General features: G+C 40.4%; 1 pseudogene across 1 annotated transcript; it reads right to left on the bottom strand.

The window, feature by feature from the left end:
• Nucleotides 1-7515: 7515 nt before the first annotated feature.
• Nucleotides 7516-8279, bottom strand: LOC307069830 (tubulin beta-5 chain-like; annotated as a pseudogene). Its single transcript has one exon. The product of its transcript is annotated as a tubulin beta-5 chain-like (transcript).
• Between the last annotated feature and the right edge of the window lie 2392 nt (nt 8280-10671).

Below are 10671 nucleotides of genomic sequence, written 5' to 3'. Positions count from 1 at the left end.
AAAGCCATCCAGAGTCATACTCACTCAATGGGAAAAACAGTTTCTGAGAATGAGTTAGAGGCACAAGAAAGAGATGATTAAGGTATAGGAAAATACGAGCTACAATGAAAAATGAAAAGATCTGCAATTATTTAAACTTGAAGCAAGGAAGCCTAGGAGGGAACTTGAAGAAGTATATGAAGGAGGACTACATAGAAATGAGAATGACTATCTCTTCTGGATAGAACAAGACAAACAAACCAAAATAGTTGGTTTAGACGTGCTATAAAAGTCAACCAGAAGACACTTAAATGAGTTAGGGGATCTGCAGAATCTTTATATATATAAGCTCATACTTACACAGCACTTAACATGTGCCAGACACTGTTCTAAGCACCTCAAATACTGACTGTTTAATTTTCTTAGCAATCCAATGATGCAGGCTTCACCATTATCACCATCTTCCCTATTGTTACAGATGAGGAAACTAAAGCACACAGAAATCGTTACTTGTCAAATATCACACAACTAAGAAATGTTGGAACCAAAATCTGAACCCAGATGGTGTCATGCTCAAGGCCATGCTCTCAACCACTATTTTATACTGCATCTCATCCTAGTAGATTTTTGCAAAAGAAATGAAAAATAAAATGTCTCCAGGTTTCCTCCAAGCCTTTACAACCGTCGTCTGGGTTTACATTTCTATCACATCAATACCACTCAGAAGTTAGCTTAGCAACAGGAATGTAAAGTTATATGCTACTTATTTATAGGATGCTGACAAACTTTTTTCTGTGCCTGGATTTCTACACTTATAAAACAGGGTCAATATCTTTTAGGATGCTAAATATTCATGAGGTAATGATGTGTAAGGCTGAATGGCATGTATAACCCAAAAGATACAGGGAGAATTCCTTATGAGCTAGATACATGAATATACTTCAAATCCTTATTTCTCCCTAGAATGGTGCATTTCCACATCATAATGAAGCTGTTTTGCTGCCTTCACTTCTTGCATTAACTGTGGCAAATGTTACTACATGCACTATCTGTTTGATGTATATGGATTGCAAACTGATTGTAAATTAATCATGGAAGTTCTTCTGGCGTTATCACAAGCTGTCACAATGGAGATTAAGTGGTTTGTAATGATGATTGCTCAGTAAATGGATTGATAGCAAGGGAACTCATCAACCTGGTCTATTATTAATATAGCAACACTTTATAAAATCTGGATTGCTGATAAAAGAACAACAAAAACCACTTTGGTGACAGAAGATTGCATTGAAAGTACTTAGACTGATAACTGTATCATGTTCTTGCCTTGCTCTTTCAGAATTTGAAAGCATTTAGACAGAAATTGGTAGGATGGGGAAAATAACGCTATTAGGTGAGGATTTTTTCCCTAAGAAATCTGTCAAAAAGTTCTTGGTGTTATAATGTCATCCAGTGTGCTCCAGGGAAAACAAGAGGGGAGATGCTAAAGTGCCTGTATCAAACTGGGGTAAGCGTTCTCAGGATGAGCTTGTACGTGTTGAAAGTGGGGGGGACAGGTCCCAGTGGAGACTGTGATTCCCTCTCTTCTTACCTGTGTTATTTGTGGTGAAACAGGAAGATTGTGGTTGTCAAAGTGCAGTCTTTAATTCTGCTGTCCTGGATCTATGCACTGAAGTGTACTTTAATTAATCAGAATAGTCAGAAAATATTATTTCCAGTTAAGTGAACACTTGGGAATGCTAAGTATATTCTGTTGCCAAGGATGTGAACTGTTTTATACGTACCCCAGATGATTCTGAAAGGCAATATGATTTGTGAACCACCACTGTATGCCATATACCAATGGATCCTCAATTTTTGAAAAGTGAAAATAAAATATATATTACTGAAACATCACTGAATATAAATTCATTTTAACTTGATGATCTGTAGAATAAAACAAAATCTTGCCTTATCTCTGGCAGACCATTGTCTTTTCCTTATCCAGTGCTATGGGTAGAAAAGTGGGAAGAGGAAATGAACCCCCAATACTGATCCCAGGAAAATCCCACAAAGTTGCTGGCTTACAAAGACCTTTGGTAGCTGCACTGCCAATATCTGGCTGAACATATTCTACCTGGACAACCTAGCAGAACCTCCCACCAGTACCTCCCACGTCAAAATCTTCTGCTCCTCCTACTGTGTTCCCTCTCTGGGTTAATGAAAGGGAGGTAGTCTAACTGGACAGAACTCGAAGAGGGACCGTTGAATAAAAGAGGTGTAATGATGGTCTGGAAACAGCCACTGAAAGCCAACAGAATGGAAGCTGTTCCTTGAGATCCATTATAGGCTGGGGCATGGGAGCCTGGGCTCCACTTGAGAGGGTTGCAAAAAAAAGGGGTGGGGGTTACCCTCAGAAATCCAACCTTCAATCAAGGCAGGGAGATGCTAGAGGTGGTTAAAGAAAGTCCAAGATTATAAGGAAGCTCCTTCACAATGAAAAGGGAGCTCCCAAAAGCAAAGAGGAAGGGCTGAGAAGAGGGAAAGGAAGGAAAAGGTAGGCCAGGGTGGGACCACTGAAGAGAAGAGCTGACAGAAGAGGTTTGGGCTCCAGAAGGAGATTGTGACTCCTAGACTGTGAGGTCTGCAAGAGCAAGATTGTGTCTTATCTCCCAGAGTGCACACAATACCCACTGGGAGGCACCCAGTAGTGAACTGCTATATGTTGATCAACTGACTCCCAAAGAGAAAATAAAGCCCTGATATATAGTGTTTGCTGATTTCATGGTGTAAATATTCCCACCATGGGTGACTCAAGTTACTAACATCATGTCACTGAAGGCAGAGTTGGGAAGAGATCTGCTGGCATTCTTGAAATATTTCTTCCATTCACATAATGGCTTTTAAGTCTGGAATTGGAAGACAGGCAAGAGGAATGCATTTTCCTCTAATTAATGACTGTTCATTTGTAGGGTTTATCATGTTCATCAACAAAAGCTGATCCTGGCTCTGGATATGGTTCATGATAATTGAACTGAGAATAAGTATGATCATTGTCCCCCATCTATTTGCTTGCCTTTCTCACACATTTTTTCTTCTTTCAAGTAGAGAATGGCAGGGACCCTACAAGATGCAGTGCCTTGTACCCTCTGTGTTTTTATCCCTAGTCATGGATGGATGAGGCAGAGATGCCATCCTCAACTTTTACCATCATACAGATTGGAACTTAATCTTACAGTTTTTCCCAGCCTAAGATGTCTAGTGTTAAAATCACCATTTTACTAGTCTGTGCGGCTATATGTTACAACGGTTTTGGTGATTCTAGTTCAGCTTAGCAGACATTGCAGATCAGGTGTGTTAGAAGCCAAGACCAAAAGAGTAAGCAAAGGAAGGAGACTGGCATTGGGCCAGTGCCAGCCATCAGGGAGAGACTGGGAAACCAGGCCTCTGGAGGCATTAAGCCAAGCAGAAGTCTTATACACCAAGAGATCGAAAAACATCGAGCAGAAAGAATGGAACTGGGGGCTTCCCTGGTGGCGCAGTGGTTGAGAGTCCGCCTGCCAATGCAGGGGACACGGGTTCATGCCCCGGTCCGGGAAGATCCCACATGCCGCGGAGCGGCTGGGCCCGTCAGCCATGGCCGCTGAGCCTGCACGTCCGCAGCCTGTGCTCCGCAATGGGAGAGGCCACAATAGTGAGAGGCCTGCGTACCGCTAAAAAAAAAAAAAAAAAGAATGGAACTGGACGAGAAGTTGAAGGCCGTCTGAGGTAGGGAGACTTTATATTTATATACTTCCTGCCCAAGAGAGGAATCTCAAAGCAGAGTGGGCTCTGCAACCAAGGCAGATGAGGCCAGATCAGAGCAATACCACTAAGGTGACGAGGAATATTTGCACGTCTGCTTACAGACACTACAAAAGAGCTATCAGTTGAGCATCTCTCCACGCTCCACTTGCAGCTTCTTGTCTATTCTTCTCAGTAAACTGTGTAAAAATTTTGCTCTGTTTTTAAAGAGCAAAGACTCTGTTAGGAGGATAAAACCCAAAATTACAAACTGGGGAAAATATCTGCAAACGCCATATCTGAAAAAGTTAGCCACTTGAGTATCAGAGCCTCAGAACCATTAACCCAGTCTCCATCAGTGGCGACATTTTCTATAACTCTACTACAATATTAAAATCAGGAAACTGACATCAGTACAACACTGTGAACTAGACTACAGACCTTAAACAGAGTATATAAATACTATTAACATTCAACAGTAAAAAGAAAAGAATCCAATGAGAAATTATACAAAAGAAATGAACAGATAATTCACCAAAGAGAAGCTATGGGTGACAAACAAACACATGGAAAAGTATGCAAGGTTGGTCAGTAGAGAAATGTACATTAAGGTATTACTACCTACCTATCAGAATGGCTAAAATCAAAAACAGTGACAACACCAAAAGTGGTGAGGATGTGGAGAAACTGGATCACTCATACATTGCTGGTGAGAATGTAAAATGGAATAGCCACTTTAGAAGGGAGTATGGCAGTGTCTTATAAAACTGTATATCCATTTACCATTCAACACAACAATTGCACTCTTGGGCATTTATCTCAGAGAAATGAAAACTTATGTCCACTCAAAAACCTATACATGAATGTTCATGAAGCTTTATTCATAGTAGTTGAAAAGTGGAAGCAACCAAAATATCCCTGGTACAAACTCTGTTACATACCCATAATGGAATACTACTCAGCAATAAAAAGCAATGAAATATTGATACATGCATTAACTTGAATGGATCTCAAGTGCATCATTCTGAGTGAAAAAAAAGCCAATTTCAAAAGGTTACATATTGTATGCTTGCATTTATATAACACCCTTGAAATGACAAAACCATAAAGATGAAGAAGAGGTTAATGGTTGCCAGGGGACAGGGACTGAAGCAGGAGATGAGCGTGACTTTAAAGGGGCCGTACAAGGAAGTTCCTTTGCAGTGAGAGAACAGTTCCATATCCTGACAATGGTGGTGATTACACAACTCTATATACGAATCAAATGGCCTAGAGCTACACACACACATGCACACACACACACACAAGTGCACATAAAAACTGGTGAGAATCTGAATAAGATCTGTAGTCTAATTAACAGTACTGTACCAATGGATGTCAATTTCTTGGCTTTGATACTGTACTATGGTTGTGTAAGTTGTCACCATTGGGAGGCTGGGTGAAGGGCTCAAGGGACTCTAGTACTACTTTTCCAACTTCCTATGAATCTATAATCATTTCAAAATCAAGAACTTAAAAAAAAATAAATGCTGGCCAGAAGAGATACCACAGCAGGCATATTTGTTCACTGCCGTGAAGGGTAAATCGTTGCACCCATTAGTCTATATATATCAAGATTCCTACAATCATTCCTACTCTTTAATCCTGTACGACTCTATCTTTAGGAGTTAAGCAGATATTTATTCAAAATGCATGTACAAGAATGTTCACAGCACAATACCAAAGAGATAGAAACAACTTGACTGTTTAACAATGGAGTTATGGCTGAGAAAATGAAGCCTTATCCATAGGATGGATCATCAGGCAGCCACTAAAAACCATTATTTCAAAGAATATTTGGTACATGTGGTAATGCCAGGTAATTATCTGGATGCACAGCCTTATGTACACTGAAATGCCAATCTAAAAAATAATGAATAAAGTTCTAGAGAAAAATACAATATTCACAGGAGCTAACTCTAGGTGGTTCGATTCTATGTAATTTTTATTTTACACTTAACTAGGATTTCCAAATATTATACAATGATATGCATTACTTTGCAAAAAAAGTGTGTGTATGTATATGTGTGTCTTTATAGATATTAAAGTGTGGTCTAGCTTAGTGTTCCTCAGACTTTTATGTGCTCTTGCTAAAATGCAGATTCTGATTCAACAGGTGTGGAGCAGGGCCTGAGATTCTGCATTTCTACCCAGCTCCGACACTATGCTGATATTGCAGGTCCATTTTGGGGAGCAGGGTTCTAGCTTAGCCAAACCCCAAATGATTACCAAACAGTTCTTCTGAGTAGAAAATGTGTTGTGCCATTTACAATTATTTTTACTGAGATAACGTTGCAAAAAACTTCCATCATGAAGACCTTGTCACAAATCTATACCCACACCAGATTCTGATGCATCAGCTCTCAGAAACATCGAAGCAAAGTTTACAAAACATCTCAGATTCTCAGAAATGACAAAAAAGCTAGGGGATATTTCAACCAAAAACAGATACCCATTCAATAAATTGTGCAGTGATTCAGGTGGGAGAGCTACACCACCACTCCAAAACAAATTCCAAATGGATTAAAGAGACAAAGGAAAAAATAGTTAACAGTTTAAAAAATATATATATATATATATATGATAAAAATATCGATGGGTATTCTCCAGCAGAATGAAAAAGAATTTCTACGGGTAAATTCAGTAGAGGAATAATAGCTAACATTGAACACATCATGTGCCAGGTACTGTGCTAACTTTTTTTTTCAATTCCCGTTTACTTTTGGCTCTTGGGGCAATGTCACCTTTTCAATATGAAAAAAAGTAGCAAGTTCAACACAATAGAAATCTGAAGTGTAGAATAGGACAAAACTAAGGGTAGGGAGGAAGGCAATAGCAAAAGTAAGAGATGAGATGTTGCCAAAAGATGGAGGGTGTCCTGTCCCCTCTCTGGGGAATGACATTTAGGTGTCAGCACATAGCTTTCCGTATAAGTACAGAAGGGCTGATATTCTTTTTTTTTCTGTAGGAAAAGATAGGGCTGGGGAGGGGCTTTCTGGAGGCTTAGAGACCAAGGCTAGTCTCTCTCTTGCTCCTCTTGACCCCCTTTTCTGACCAGGGGAAAGGAAGGAATCCAACATTATGAAGGAGGTAAAGTGGAAGAGGGAAGAATCCCCCTTGACAGGGTGGTGGCCAGAACCTTGCAAAGGAAATAGCTCAGGCCAGTCCTTGGAGGAAGACTGAAAATGGAGATAATACTGTTAATACCTCCCCAGAAGCTGAGAGAGGAGCAGGGAGATATCTGGAAACTAGGACTTCAATAGCCTGGATGCCCCTCTCCAAAACCCAACCTCTTCCCTGTAGGGACTTCTACCTGCTGCTTGGTTTCCTTTCCCCTGGGCTACCACATGGGCCTAGGATGGTGGTCATCTATTTGGGTTACCAGCACATGGTTCTAAATGGGATTTGATGAGACCCAGCTTCTTGAAAGGTTATCTCGAAAACAGAGAGGGAAATGTTAACTGGACAGATGAGAGGAGTGGGCACCAGAAGGAAATACAGGGTTACCCAGAATGGCAGAAATCTAGGTTCCCCAGAGTGGAAAGAGAGGAGACATTCAACAAACAACAGATATTTATTGAGCGCCTATTATGTGCCAGACACTGTTCTAGAACCACCCCACCAAAAAAAGAAAAAACAAGACAGAGGCAGAAAACGCAAATTCTGAGGGAGAGGAAAGGGGCAGTTGAGGAAGAAGGCGGAGGGGACTGAGAAGCCTGAGGTGATGGGGACTCGGCCTTAGGCCTCCTCTTCGGCCTCCTCACCTAAATCCTCCTCCTCTTCTGTGGTGGCACCCTGGTACTGCTGGTACTCAGAGACGAGGTGGTTCAGGTCCCCGTAGGTTGACGTGGTCAGCTTGAGGGTGTGGAAGCGGATGTTGTAAAGGGCCTCGTTGTCAATGCAGTAGGTCTCATAGTGTTCTCCACCAGGTGATGGACGGAGAGGGTGGCGTCCTAGGGCTCCACCATGGTGTCGGACACTTTGGGTGAGGGCACCACACTGAAGGTGTTCATGCTGCAGTCAGGATACTCTTCACTGATCTTGCTGATGAGCAAGGTGCCCATTCCAGAGCCCGTGCCCCCGCCCAGCAAGTGGGTCAGCGGGAAGCCCTGCAGTCAGTCACAGCTCTTGGCCTCCTTCCGAGCCACATCCAGGACTGAGTCGACCAGCTTGGCCCCCTCTGTATAGTAGCCCCTGGCCCAGTTGTTGCCTGTCCCAGACTGATCAAGAACAAAGTTGTCTGGTCTGAAGATCTGACCAAAAGGACCTGAGCTAACAGAGTCCATGGTCCCGGGTTCTAGATCTACCAAGATAGCACGAGGAATATAGTTGCCACCTATGGCTTCACTGTAGTACACGGAGATGTGGTCCAGCTGCAGGTCGCTATCCCCATGATAGGTGCCAGTGGGTTCAATGACATGTTCATCACTGATCACCTCCCAGAACTTGGCACTGATCTGATTGCCACACTGAATGGCCAGGATATGCACAATTTCCCTCATTTTAAAATTTATTGTAATCTTTTTGCTCACCTCAAAGTATGTACGGGGCAAGAAAATTATACGTAATTAGTTTTTCTCTGCTGCTGGTCGCAGGCTGGAAGGATGGGACGGGGCCTGGAGGCTGGAGCACGAGGTCCGAACATGGAGGCAGGAAGGTTCTGAGAGCTGTGCTAACTTTTTGTATGCATTATCTCATTGAATCTCTCACATCAAGGCTATCAAGTAGAGACTGTATATTTCCCATGTTATTGATGAGGACATTATTTCTAGCCCTGACAAACTATAATTTAGGTATCATTATCCATATTTTACAGGTAATGAAACTGAGTCTTAGAAATATAAGGTAATTTAGTTGCCCAGGGTCACCCAGCTAACAATTGGCAGTCCAATTTCCAACTCAAAGCTACACTCTCTGATGCACTGCCTCTTTAAGAAAAACAGCCATACATTGCCTGAATGCAAATCTTACACTCCTGAATGCCCACGATCATAAGCAAAATTAAAATGCAAATAATAAACTAAGAAAATGATTAATAACAGATGTAGCAAAAAGTAGTTATCCTTAATATATAAAGAGCTAATACAAATTGAAAAGAAAAACACTCTGACCCCAATGGAAAGAGAGATGGAGGTCAGGTACAGCAGTTCACAAAAGAGAAAACATGTGTGTACAGGTGTGTGTACATGTGTACGCATGTATGCAATATACATATGTAAGACTGGACGGAAAAAGCCAAAGCATTAACAAGTAATTCTTAGTGGTGAAATTATTAAATCATTTATTTATGACTTTATACTTTTTGTGGTTTTCACATTGTCTACAATGAGTATATTTTAGTTTTATGATCTGAGAAAAATGAAAGCTAGTCATGTTGGCGCCGAATAAACTTGGTCTCATTGTAATTGCTAATCTTGTGCTCCACTGTCCTCTGGAAGTTCGCATTTGCATTTGAAATATTTCTCTGGGACAACATTCATTCATCAATTCGTTCTTTCATTCATTCATTCATCCAGCTAGTATATTTATTGAGCATCTACTAGTGTGTAGCCAGGCAATAAATAAGTAAAATATGCAGACATGGGCTTTGCATACAAAAAGCTACATAAGACAGACCTTAAGCAAATAAATTACATGATTAATTAATCATTAATGGTGCCTAAGATCTCCTAAACTATTACAGATGGTTACCTACACTCTACTTATTCCTTTCATCTCTGTTTAGGCTAGGTCAAATGATCCCAATCCACTGAAAAAATCTATCTACTGGGTTTTTATTAATAGTAAGAGGGTGATGTCTTATGGAACAAATGAGCAAGGCATTTAATACAGATACTGTCTCCAATTAAATTTTTAATTGAAAATTTTATTGAGATAATTGTAGATTCACATGCAGTTGTAATAAATAATACAGAAAGATACCATGCATTTTGCCCAGTGCCCCCGATGGTAATGTTTTGCAGAACTATAGTACAATATCACAACCAGAATACTGATATTGATACAGTATACCTATCTTATTCAAATTTCTCCAGTTTCACTTGTACTCATTTGTGTGTACACACATGTGTGTGTGTGTATGAGTATTCAGTTCTATGTAATTTTATCAATTTGTAGGTTCTTGTGACAATCACTACGGTCAAGACACAGACTAGTTCCATCACTGCAAGGATCTCTTGTGTTGGTCATTTACAACCATACCCACCTTCCTCCTCCACCCACCCCACCCCATCCCTAACCCCTGGCAGCCACTAATCTGTTCTCCAGTATATACAAATGGGCAAAAGATATGAAGAGACATTTCAGGGAAGAGGATATAAAGATGACAAATAAGCACATAAAAATATGTTCGACATCATTAACCATCAGGGAAATACAAATTAAAACCACACTGAGATGTCACTAAACACCTATCAGAATAGCTAAAATTTTAAAAAGTGACAACACCAAATGGTGGCAAGGATATGGAGAAATTGGATCACTCATCCATTGATGATATGAATGTAATATGATACAGCCACGCTGGAATAAAATATTGGCAGTTTCTTATAAAACTAAACATGCCTACACATGAAACATATAAAGTTATAAACCAATGTTACCTCAATTTAAATTTTTTTTCAAAAATATTAAAATTAAACTCTACAAATCTAACCACTCAAAAAAAAAACAAAAACAAGAACAACTAACCATGCAGTTACCATACAGCCCAGCAATTGCATCTGTGGATATTTACCCCCAAATAAGTGAAAATTTAAGTTCACACAAAAACGTGTACGCAAATGTTCACAGCAGCTTTATTTGTAAAATCCCAAACTGAAAACCCAAATACCCTCTCCACCAAATGAACAGACAAACAAACTGTGGTACATCCATACCATGGAATACTATTCA

This window comes from Hyperoodon ampullatus (genome assembly GCF_949752795.1).
Source record: "Hyperoodon ampullatus genome assembly, chromosome: X".
NCBI classification, from domain to species: Eukaryota; Metazoa; Chordata; class Mammalia; order Artiodactyla; family Ziphiidae; genus Hyperoodon; species Hyperoodon ampullatus.
The sequence above is the reverse complement of the archived record's forward strand: the minus strand, read 5'-3'. Positions and strand labels throughout refer to the sequence as shown.